We start from the raw sequence: 13194 nt of genomic DNA, 5'->3' as shown, positions 1-13194 counted from the left end.
GAAGTCATGACATGATTTAATGAATAGGGCTTCAGACTCTGGACTGGTCAGCTTGTTTACCAAATCAAAACCCTGTCAAGAACTTATGAGAAGTGATCGTACGAATAATAGATGCAGCTAACAAGCAGTATGAGTGTTTTAAATAGCTTAAACGAGCGTATCCTTTGCGTAGAACGAGATACACACTACAACATGGTGCAGATTGGTCAAAACCACCCCGAATGGGTTATTTGAACTGATTGAGAACTAAAGATGACCAACGAATTAGAAACTTGTTGTAATTCATGTGACATTGACGTTAATTTTGTGAAGGAGTGAGAGTTTTTCCATCTGGTTCTATAGTTGGGATGGCATTTTAGTTGTTTGTATGTTTCGCGCCTGGGCGCAACAATAAAGTTCAAATGGTCAGTCTTAAAAATGAAGATTATTATTATATCCTACACTATATACTTCAATTCAACCAACTTCTTACATATCTCAGGAAACTCCGAAAAAATGTGTGGTTCTATAATTGTGAAACGCAGTGTACTACAGTAAAAAGCTGGAAGATAAACTCTAGCAATCCTCGGCCCCAATTGATTATTTTTAAATCACCACCAAATGTTAAGATCGTGATTACGATCGATTCGAAATCACTACCTGGTGGTGCTGAGATTAGGTGCTGCTGCGGATGCTATATAGTATGTAACGTCGTCCCTGTCGGAACTATCACCGTACCAACTGGGTCCTGTTCCAATGGATTGTCGACAACAATATAGGCTGACCAAACGTACCGTTTTTAACAGGACAGTACCGTTGTTTCGACCATTATTTATTGTCCCGTATTTTTATCAATCTGTACCGTATTTTGAGTGACGTTTGCATGAAAAAATGGACTTTTTTCGGGTGGTGATAAAACAAAACTAAGACAGTTAATTGAGTTTGATAAATTTCCCATGGAAGGTAATTATATTAGCTTTCTTGCGAAAAAAATCTACACCCTTGCGAGCGGCCTTCTGGCAGTTAACCGGAACATTTGCCATGGCGGACGAAAATATGAGTGTTGGCATGTTTTTGAGTTCTTTCTTCGTTTTATTTATCAATTCCTTCTCAGTTTTCGCGACAAAATTAGTAGTGAGTAGATCTTACGCTTCAGGTTTGATCAGAAATTCTCGATGAGATGCGGGTTCGCCGACTTGGGTACTTGTGTAGTCTCGTCGTTCATCACCACCACTTTTCCCTCGATATTCCTCTTCAGCATCCTTTAGAGGATGTTGTAGATGCCAGTACGGGCGTATCCGCCGTCCATAAAGTACCATACGATATCCGTTCTCGACGCGATGGGGTACCGTTCTTCGGACGCGCACATTTCTGAACGGAGTAGCTTCACTGTTTTAGCCATCACGGTTAGAGTTCGACTGATAGATCTGTTTATTTTTTTCTGCTGACTCATGGGTTACTATGATTGATGCTACATGGGTAGTTTCGTCAGTGAAGGTAAAGGTAAACCCATGAAAAATTGGCAATTTTTGTCCATTTTTTCAATGCAAACGTTATGAAATTAGCACGTAAAGTTATTCCCAAACATAAAATATTTGATTTGACCAAGTCAACAACAATCGTATCGTTTTTTAAGGATTCTGAAAATCAATAATAGTTTCTAATGGCGCTAAGAGCTGCTAAAAAAACAAGTTAGAAAGCCCGTTCAAGCAGGCATTAGATTATCACAGTTTGTGGGAACTACTTTGGAGAGGACAATTTGAATTTGGAACATTGAACATGTACACTCTGTCCAACTTCTATAAAACCCCCCTGATTCTATTTCGTTGCAAACAGTTAGAATTTCAACAAGATACATTCATACATTGTTGAATGATAAGAATAAAGTATATTTAACGTCAATTTCATTCAAAAGAGTTGTTTGTTTATTTATTGTGCTTAAGTATGATAATTTCACCTGTCCAGTCTCTATAAGACCAATTCAAAATTCATAAGAATTATCAATGAACAATTCAAAACAATCGGCTGATTTACATGTGAATAGTTGGCAACCTTGCCATTCCGGCTAATAACCTGGAAAATTCATGTTGGAATACCATTTACCAAATTCTTCTGAACGGATTTCTCGATATTTGTTTATGTTTTCAGAAATTGCGACCTTGAGCTCTTCAATCGTGGTGTACCGTTTCGTGGTTTCCCTCAGTGTAGATTCTGCGTACAAGGATCCCCCCAATGTCCTGGAAAAAAGGTAATGAAGATGGTCGAGTTTCGAGCGACATAGCATGCGCTGCCATAACTATTTAGCAAATAGTAACGTCAGTCGTTGTGTTTATCTTTGATTGCCCACCGTATCCATATAAAAATGCTATTTTCAGGAAATAAATTATCAATTAAAAACGTACAGTTTTGTAGAACTCTCGCTGAATATGAGGCTAATGAGATAGCACGGAGTGAATATTTGTGAAATCACGTCGAAAAAAACGGATAAAAGTGATACTTCCATGTGCCATTTTCACTCCCCCACGTTCATAGAAACCAACGAAGTTTCATTATTTTACCATTATGAAGTTGATGTTTCGAAGGCTCTCAGTGTCGGTGTGTATGTTGTGAGATAATAATCACCAATTAATCAAAATTTCATCGGAAATGTTGCTGCTTTCAAAAACTAAGCATACGACTGCTCTCTGGACCTTCTTACCACATGAATAATCGAAATAAGCCACGATATAATTGTCATCTGTTAGAAAACAACCAGTTGAATGATTTCATGACAATTTTGGCTCAAATTATCATGCAACCGTGAGTACTTTGAACATTGATTTATATATTCCATATACATTCCATATTGAATGCAAATGATTACGACACGATATTTTGCTTGCCAATACAGGTATACTTCGCCTACTGCTCCACCTCTATATGTATCTCATTGGGATCCCCCTAAGAATTTCGACAAGATTCAAGTCTGGAGAGCGAGCCGACCAGTCTAAAAAAAAAATAAGTTTTTGGTCCTTAATCCATTGTTTAGTTTCCTTGCTGATATAAATAGTAGCATTGTTTTGCGGGGATGTTATTTTTTTGTGAAGATATCCACGCAAAAACGATAGGAGAGAGGATTCCAGAACATGTATGTAATCCTTGAATGATGTGAAAGCTATCTTGAGCTTTCCGGTTGCACAGAATCCCGCTCAAACCATGCACGAGCCTCCACAAAAATTCCTGGTTGAAAAATACTGTTCCTTCTTTCATAAATCACGTCAGTACCCGTAGAAACCATCAGAACCATCCATACTGAACTTTTTCTCGTCAGTAAAGATAACCTACACATTGAAGAACTTTTCGGTATGGTATATGGCAAAATGTATTCTTTTGGAAACATACTTTGTCACCACATACCATGTAATACCGTCGGTTTATGTGAGCTTTGGTAAAACTCAGACGTCTTCCGATGTGAAATGGTGAAAGATAAGAAGCTTTAACTTTTTAAGCCCTCTTCAGGTGAGGATTTTTTACCAAAATTTGACGAATTGTCACCCGAGAAACATTTAAATTGAAATATTGGTTTATTTGCATAAGCGATTTTCTGTACTTTATTTATTTTCTTCATTTTCTGTTCAAACTATTTCCCGCTAATCCCGGTCGAAGAGCTTCGATTTACGAGGAGCTCTCTCCTTCTTAGGGGCTGTCCACATACCACGTGGACAGAAAAAGTACGATTCCAGACACCCCCCTCCCCCTCCGTGGACAAGCGTGGACATTCTCTATACCCAGGGGGAGTTGTCCACGTGGACATTTCTCCATATTTTTGAAACAAATCGGGAAAGTAATAGAATTGCGTATAAATTCCATTTCTAGTTCGTTTCTATTTTCTATGCTATGTTTAACATTGATAAAAAAGTTTATTAACAGTTTATCAATAGTAGCGGTTTGTACTCTTTTTTTTTTATTTGTTTCCCAACATTGCCCGTGAAGTTATTTGTACAGAAACCCCAATCTTTAAGAATTATTTTTTCTGTCCTTCCGTTTTTCGAAAAATGACAAAAAATTGGAAAACCGTCAAACAAAAACATTGGCTAAATCCTACATTTATTCCTGTTGGAGGTTCAGTCCAATGTTTTTGAATGATGTTTGATCTTTTATCAAAGTAATACTGAAGAAAAAATTACATATTTTCGAAATTTTTTTTGAAAGGTTTTGTTTTTTGTTAGGTTATGTATTGTTGTGCACTTTCCGCATATAGTTGCTTTATACCGAATTTATACCCCGATAGAGTCATACAAAATTCAATGAAATTGATTGTAAGTAGTGGCTAATAGACTAAACTACCATTTGGCAAATGGCAAAATCTTACCATATGGTTACTTTCCAAAGCCATGAGAAATTATCAAAGTGCTGTTCGATTTTTCGAATACTTGACCTAAAATTAGTTAATGATTTTGTAGATGGATAAAACATAGTTCTCATGCTAAAATATTTTTATTTCGTTTTTGTACCCCATTTTTAGTCTATTAACGCGTTATTAGCGATTTTCGTTATTCGCGATGAGCTTGCCAAACTATTTCGCGGATAATCGGAGTTCTACTGTATTTGTAAAGAAGCTTCTAATTCGTGTGTCGTGTACTGAGGATTCATGATCAGCGTCTCGATTTGATTAGCGCGGACTCGACTATATACAGTCTCCGATTTCTTTTCACTGTATGTAATCGAATCCTGTATATAATCGAGTCAACAAAAAATTTGTTTTTTCGTTGGTTGTGCATATATTTATCAATTTTTGAATATAAAAGAATAATTTAATTTTTTATTCAGACTTTATATAATAGAGTCCAAAATTGTATATAATCGAATCACACATAATCAAGTCTGTTTATAATCGAGTCCGACCAATAGAACCAATAGAAGCGTATTCCAGAACGAAGAAGAGCATCGCTGCCAAGAACACTTCTCGAGAAATACAGTTCGTGCGTCCATAAAAGAGTTTGTTGTTTGTATTCCATTTTCGCCTTGGAAGTTTTCAAAAGATGAAATCTAAACGGTTTTTACATCAAGAGCGGATGTTGAACCAAAAACCCAATGTAGGAAAACAATGTCGTGTATTTCTGATATTACAACATTCTAATATGCTTTCAAGAGTCTTCATCCTGTCATCCTTAACGTCTTAAACCAATGAAAATAAATCGATTACTCTCGGTTGATGTGCGTTACTATCAGGAAACACATTTTAGAAAAAAAAAAAAGTTTAACGATATGAAAAATATGGATTTTCGTCCGGTAAGCACTATCAGCCAGCTCAATCTTTTTATTGATAAATACCGATAAATTTCTCGGAAATACAGAATAAATTTGATTTACTGCTGAAAAAAGATGTGATTTTTTTCAACTTATGTATTTAACTTGTCCACGTGGACATTATCTATACCCTCTCCCCCCTCAGCGTGGACAAGCGTGGACATTTTCGTAACCCCTACCCCCCATAAAGTTGTCCACGTGGTATGTGGACAGCCCCTTACCGTATTCTTGAGGATTCGCCAAATAAATTAGCACTACTTGATTGGATCGTCCAATCTGACAAGCACTTTCTCTGATACCTCTGATAATCAAAACAACTAACACAGCGGAAAACGTAACTGGTCTTATAGAAACATGACACTTGAAAATACAAAAACATTCGTTTAGCCTCAGCGCTTGCACACACACGTATAAAAATCATGCAATGTATGGTAGTCACACCGATACCTACACACTACAATATACGTTGAAGCATTGCTTGTTTACAATGACAAAAAAACAGCAAGATCATCCATCACCTGGTCTTATAGAAGTTGGACAGAGTGTACATTCAATTGTATAAATAAAACCCCTGGTTACATAAAACTTTTGACCCGGAAAGAAGTACAATGTTTCATCGTCCATAAGAATGAATCCGTTGATTTATGTCAGCAACTGGTCACAAAACTCAAGTTTTGATGATTTTTCATGCTTTTCTTCGGATACCTTCCATCAAAATTTGGACTCTCTGTTGGTCAACCTCAGCGGGTATTTTATTCTCATGACTAGCTGACCCGGCAAACTTCGACCCGCCAAAATTGATTTTTCGTTATCACATCCACGTTTTCTTACTAAACCATCCTTCATGGGTCCAATCGCAGAACTGTTCATTGATTGATCTTCTAATCTACTCTTTAAAATTATTTTTCACTATAAAATTTCAGTACTTCTACCAAAACTCGACATTATAATATCAGATTATTTTCAGACACAATTCTCGTGCAAGATATTTCATCCACTTGCAAATAACATGCTTTTCCGTTACGCGGAATAAATATTTGATACAGAAAATATGATAGAATGGAGACAATTTCTTTCTCGAGTTTTGCTCTTATCATTATTATTTTTATTTATATGGATAGAAGACGATATAGGAGTGCATTTTATCACATTAAAATTCATTTCCACTTTCGAACGAAGATTAATTTCGTTACCGCAAACATCAAATGGACTAACAACGCTTGTCAATATGTAATTGTAGAACACATGCGAATTGAATTTTTCGAATTTTCCCATTTTCCTTCAGAGTTTTCCGAAAATTTTCGATTGTCATGTTTGGTTGGAATATGTTTGGTTGAAATATGTGCTTTATTTTTATGGGACATACCATCACAGAAACATTTCTCGTACTCAAAAATCCTCAAATTCCAAATTTGGTTCCATTTGCTTGGTTAGTTCTCTAGTTATGCAGAAGTTTGTGTCTCATTGGGATGGCTCTGACCATTTGACAGGAACGACGGTTCGGCTGAAGGAGGCCTCAGCGTTGATAGCCCAGGAACTCAGTTTGGATGGGACATGCACAGGAGAATCAAACACTTACAATAAAATACTTGGGAAATTTCTAAACACAAACTTTCGCGATGTAGCTAGGTTAAAAGTTGGATTTGGAATGCATTGGTAGGGATCGATTCGTATGCACTTACTTGTTGGTATGCATTTTATGTTGTACTTCGGGTTTAGTTGCTGTTTGTAGTTGTGTTATACATCACACATTGCATTTTATATGGGAGGGAGTGGTTTGGATGGTGATAAGGATAGGGAAATTTGGAAAGGAAACTAGCTCAAAGGACACTTGCTTACCATTCGCACTGTGGGTCGCGAACATTATGTTGTTAGGTAAACGCAGGTTTTCATCAACTCGTCGAAACGAACTCCTAAAAAATCAATACATACTGGCCGGAGAACACAGAATAACGCTTGGGAGTAGCAAATCATTTCCATTGTGCAAGTTTCGGTGATTCTAACTTCAAATAGTCAATAACGACGCCCACCACGTCCTTACAGTCTCCAGGGGAAGGGAAGGAATGTTAGTATGATATTCACCGCCCGAAGGCCAGAGGAGTCACCTCTATAGCGTGGTTCCCTAGCGATTATCATGGTAGGTTAGGCTATCGATCACATCAACAAATAAATTAATAATAAGAAGAAAAAGAAAGTACAGAAAAGTACTCTTTAATTATCAAGTTAGTGGGAACCTTGTTATTAAGATGAATGCATGAATATTTCAGTGTTTTAATTTAATATTAGGGTTTTTATTAATTTTTATTTCATTCAATACAGACTCATATTGCTCAATTGATATCAATTTTCAAGCTATTCTGGCGAATGTGTTTTGTAAATCAAATTCTTCGGTCGTATTCTGATCTGCTTAACCAACTCTCTAGCTTCGCACAGTTGCTCGGCGTAAGACTTCTTTTTCGGATGCATCATCGGAGGAATCATCGTGTGAGGACGAACGGATGTGTGAGTTCCTCCGCAGTATCTGTTCTGACGAGCTTCCAGCACCGCATCCATCGAAAAGGCATAGCATGGCTTTCCCCGAGGTCCCGTTTTTGGGATTGAATCCTCCAACACCTTCATCATTGCACCATGATCGCACGAGATACATTTTAGCCCGCCAATCATGCGACTCCTGGCTCCAGCAGCTCCGGATCGCCCCAAAAAGTTATTCATGCGCATCTGAAGAAGAGCCAATTTTTTGGTAATTATATCAATCGCCTCCTTGCGATCAATTTTCTGCTGCAACAACGCAGAGTGGGCGCTTAGTTGATCTAAAAGTTCCATTTTGGCAGCATCCATTCTTTCGTTGGTATCTTCCAGACCCCTGTTGATGCTAGCTACCATTTTCTCCTCTACATTGGATACAGCAGTACTGAAATAATCATACTCTTCCATGTGCCCTTCCAGTTGTACCACTCTTTTCTCAAGATTGTATTTCATGGAATCCAAAAACTTTCCAAACACTTCCAATTTGTTGCTTACTAATGCTTCGGCATCAAGCATTCTGTTGTCCAAATCAGCACGGAACTGCTCTTCTTTTTGTTCAAGGGCAGCACCATTCTGTGTAAATATTTCTATTTGCTCTAATATTCTGCTTTGGAATCCCACCATTTGCTCGTTTAGTTCATTCACCTGTCGTTCGAGAAGCGCAATACGTTCCTCTTTATCCTGGAACAATATGTCGATTTCCTTCTGAACGTCACGCAAGTTAATGATTGCGGTAGCAGCTCTCTGGTGAAAGCTGGCCCTCCCTTCCTTCACCGACTCAGCACAAGAAGGCTCCGAAAGAGCCATATCTATCGAACTGCCCAAGCCTTCGGGCAGTGGGAGTAGATTTATCAGGCTGTTCAGAACGCCCTTGATACAATCAATATCCTTCCTCATCGTCTCCGCTTCGGTTTCCGGACAGTACTTTGCCATGCACGAGGTCGACGGAACGCCCCACTCGTAAAAATCCATCGGAAGTGTTTGAATCGATAGCCTCCGGGATGGTCGCTCAGGACCGGACGATCTGTGGGGGCAAAAATCCGGATATTGTTCCTGAAGGAGGCGAAGTACATTGTCGAATTGAATTCTCATGTCCTCCACTTCTCCACTCTTAAGGTACGGTCCAAAATGTTTCTCCAAACGCTCGAATTCGGTAAGCATGCCTTGCGAGAAGCCATTCAGCTTGCCAATGGTGACCTCCATCACGTCAAGCCGCTGAGCCACATTCAGGAAATCTACCGTTTGGTCTTCCGTTAACGATTCCCTTTGCTGCTGATACTGATGATACTGCTCCTCGGAGGGTAGAATAGAGACGGCACGTTCCAAGCTCTCCAGTTTCTGGGATAGCTCCTCTAGCTCACGGGAGCTAACCCGGGGACTATTGGTTCCCCTCTCGCCATCCTGTTGGTACGGGTGCACCTGAAACACGTCCTGACCATCGCGTTCCGTTATCGACACCTGAACGGTAGGATCGCTACCCACGGTGCTGGGAACCGGATCGGGCTTCTCCTGTTGTGCTGAAAAAAGCTCCACTTGGGAATCCTGGGCATCCAGCTTGCGAATCAGTATGTGGAGTAGCGTATGCAGCACCGCAAAGTCAACGTTTCCACCTTCCACCGATGTTTCGATGGCGAGATCCACCAGCTTCGCTAGAGTTAAATCGGACGCCATGTCGAGACAGTTTTCGTTCGTTTGTCGTTTTTCCTAAACTGGATGGATACTAGATTGGGATGAAAATTTATGATTTTTCCAGAGGAAATAACGCCTGATTTCCTAAGCATTTATAAAAACTGTTTTTTTAAATTTATTTATATTTCGTGTTGTTATAATGGGTGAGACATAAGTAGCGGAACTAAATGAAGGAATGTTTGGCGAAAAGTTTTTTTTTAATTCAGTTCTTTATTGCATTTCTACAAGTTCATACAATGTGCGTTTTAGATGTGGAACAATTGAGCAGGTAGTGGCTCTTCATCTTCAATTTTCCACATGATTCCCAGAACCCTCGCCATCATGGTCTGATTCCCATTGAAATCTACATCTGATGACACAGGATTTGAGTTGTTGAGCTGTGGTGGTTTCCCAACCATTTTCGTACACCGACTTGAGCAGTCTGACCCAATACAACTCGATTGGCTGCGCCTGGAGTACATTTGAGCGATTGTCTTCTTTACGTACAAATGATATCTTATGGGCGGTCAACTCATCCAGAGTGGCCTTTGCGGTCCGTCTTAAAGTACTAACGGCGCAGCTTTCGGCCCTTCCCCGGGATTTCCTATAGCTGCTTCTCCGTGTATTTCGACGTTGCGCGCCCTCCGCCTGCAGGATTCTGACCACCGTGCTCTGCAACGTGTCGAACTTTATGGACAGCTTCCTGGTGCTGACACCAATCTTGTTCTTGGCGGCGCTTTTTTCGCTTCTTCGACTCGGTGTTTTGTTGTTGGCCATTGGCTTTCCGGCGTAGAACTGAGCGATCATGTTATAAATCGTGGAATTCTTGTGGCCCTCCGCCAAAAAGTGACGCACTCTCGGAGAAAACTCTTTTACGCAACCTTCATCGTAAACGAACGAAAACACACTTAGCACGAACAACGCCCACAAACCATTAAATTTCGTTCCACCAGAGCAAAATGGCACCACTGTGTGTTGGCACGGTTCTTCAATGGAAGCGTGATTCTGGACGCTTGAATTAGTCCATAGTGGAAACTGCTTTAGAATAAAAAAAAAATTGGAAAAAAACTTAAAAATTCGTTTTGCCTGGTAAACGTTGTATTGAAACACGTTGTGATAGAAGCGAACGTTGTGAAAGAAAAGATCGTTGTGAAAGGAGCAGAAGATGATGATGTTTTGAGCAATAGAGGTTTTAAATTTTCTCAGTTCATACGTTCTAGCCTTGAAAAAGGCCAATCAGAAAAACTTGAACTAAACTTCCGGCCTCGTCATTTGAAAAGCCTCGCTGCTGTCTGATCGCTAGCTGGAAAATTGTTGTTGTAGCTGCTGGAATTGCGACTATTGACATTGCTGCTTTGCTACCGCTCCTGTTGCATTGAATTTGATTACTCTGCTTCTTTACGGTTACTTCTGATTCTGGTTGATGGTGTTAACTACTTCGCGGTTATTTAGAAAATGGCTAATCATTTCGTCTTCTTTAATATTCTAAAGCGGGGACTCTCAAACTAATTTGAGCAATAGACCCCTTATCCAGAATGAAGTGCTATCATCAACCCCCGAATTGGTCAAGTGAGTAAACTTGATATCATTTTCTCATCAATAAATAGACATAAAATTCTGAAAATGTCAAGTGTAATGAATAATTTAATACAAATTTAAACAATAATACTATCCACTAAAATATTAGTCATTCTCATAACGAGTTGGTTCACGTAACACAACTTATAAGGTACACCGGGGCAAGTTGAAATTCGGGGGAAACTATATCTTTCAACCCACCTTATGATAGCCATTACCAGAATATTGGAATGCTTCAACGCAATCCTCGCCTTTGTTCACTTTTCCTTGTTCCGTGAAATCAAAACAAACATTTTCGCGCGTTGACTCAATCGGTCCGAAAACACGGATTTTTCTCAAAAATATCGTCAGAATAGCACGTCAGGTACTCAAATTGAGATAATCAAGTGTAGTGGTTTTGAAAACTAAATTGAAAAACCTTTTTCGTACAGCTCTGAGCATTTAAACTCGCCCCATGTTTTTTTCAACCCTGGGTGAGTTAAAACCAGGGAAAATCGATTATTTTTTAAACATTGCTGCAGATGTCGGACGTTATTTGTCGGTGATTGCTGTATGAATGAATGATGATAAATTCAAAAATAAAAATCATTCATATTTCGTTTCTCAGTATGTTGTACATAATTTATGAATACACAGACATGAAAAAGCAAATTGGCATTTGCTTTTTGAGAGTCCGGATAACGATCAGAAAAAAATCGGTCAGGGATTGCAAGATTTACATTTTTACATTCCCGCTCAGAATTGTTTCCCTATGCTTGAAGCAATTCGAACGTGGTTAACTCGTGAGACTGCCACATGAAGCACAATTGGACGGGAAAGAAGTTGAAGAACATTTTTATTTCAAATTCCATCTCTACAAAATCATATTAACTCAGGAATTAAACAACTTCAACTTCTCTCCACGTGTTTTTCATGAGTAATTCTGAGGATCACTTCCACCTGAGCGGAGATGCAAACAAGCAAACCGTTCGGTAGTTGGTGGCTGCCAATCCAGGGGCACTCAATATACTATATTGACACTCTCCAAAGGTTACAGTAAACAGATTTTGAACCGTTTCAGCATCTGAGTCCGATTCAGCGTGTCGAATATTAAAATGTCAACAAAAGGCTTTTTTGTCGCAATCCCTCACCAATATTTTTCGATCTTCCGAATTGATTTTGCTCTTCAACTTTGTATCGTGCAAAACCGATATGTGTAATATCAGAGAAACTGCCGGCAGCTTGCTAGTTGGAGCGAGAATGAGTATTAGAAATCGCAAATAGCTCAATTATACCCAATAAGTTATAAACGAGCGGGATTAACTTGCAATATCTCCTCTTTTCACAGTGTCCGTATGAACGAACACTGCATTTGCAGTTCGAGCGAGCGCTTTACGCATTGGTATATTAAAATGCAGTCAAACCGTTTTTTGTGCGATTTTTCATGCTTGTGCGGTTTTTTTGCGAGTGTTTTTTTTGTGTGTGAAAAAGAGAATATTTGTCGAAGCAGGAAACACAAAAGAAAATCAATTGCACAGCAGGGAAACAAAAAAAATCGTACGGCAAACGGTGAAGATTTGAGTTATTTTCTTAGGAGAACTTTTCTTATGCGAAATAAATCATTATAGGAAATGAAAATTTGACATGCTTTTTTCATCTGGCACCCTTTCTGAGGGAAGTCATCTTGACGTAGGACTAGTTAATTCAGATGAAATATTGAAGGCTAAATTTCTTTACACCGTGCAAATTTTTCATGATACTGCGTTGAAGTATATTGAAAAATGAAAGATTAATCTAGGAGAAACATAACAGTCTAATGTTAAAGTCCATTCTGGAGACTCAGAGTGGCATTAGGGGAAAAAAACAGTTCATATAGATTACAGGAAATATAATCAGTGAGATAAAAGATTGGAGCAAATAATCCGAACCAGTTGCAAATCGTTGTGAGAAAACATTTTCAGAAAAGGAAAACAAATTTCACGACTGTAAGCTATTCGTGAAAATTATCGATTATATTTTGTGTTTGCCTAGTAGTATCAGCATCACTCGGAAGGATTTTTCTACGATGATCAAGATTTGGACAACCGAAAAGTTATGCTGTAAATGCTATGATAATTGTCAAACAGAACTTTGAACTGAAATTTAACAAAATTTTTGATAAAACTTTGCAAAGAT

At 38.7% G+C, this 13194-nt stretch overlaps 2 protein-coding genes across 3 annotated transcripts in view; one reads left to right on the top strand and one right to left on the bottom strand.

Annotated features, from left to right (window-relative positions):
• Window positions 1–13194, top strand: part of LOC129777146 (perlucin-like) — an 88897-nt gene that overhangs the window by 11149 nt on the left and 64554 nt on the right. For both annotated transcript variants that reach the window (XM_055783240.1, XM_055783231.1), the window contains one exon: window positions 2128–2227. The gene's annotated coding sequence lies outside the window, so the exon portion shown is untranslated. The remainder of the gene's footprint in view (window positions 1–2127; window positions 2228–13194) is intronic.
• Window positions 1–13194, bottom strand: part of LOC129777137 (echinoderm microtubule-associated protein-like CG42247) — a 149861-nt gene that overhangs the window by 113578 nt on the left and 23089 nt on the right. The gene's annotated exons all lie outside the window — the stretch shown is intronic.

This window comes from Toxorhynchites rutilus, chromosome 1, assembly GCF_029784135.1.
Source record: "Toxorhynchites rutilus septentrionalis strain SRP chromosome 1, ASM2978413v1, whole genome shotgun sequence".
NCBI lineage: Eukaryota > Metazoa > Arthropoda > Insecta > Diptera > Culicidae > Toxorhynchites > Toxorhynchites rutilus.
The sequence above is the reverse complement of the archived record's forward strand: the minus strand, read 5'-3'. Positions and strand labels throughout refer to the sequence as shown.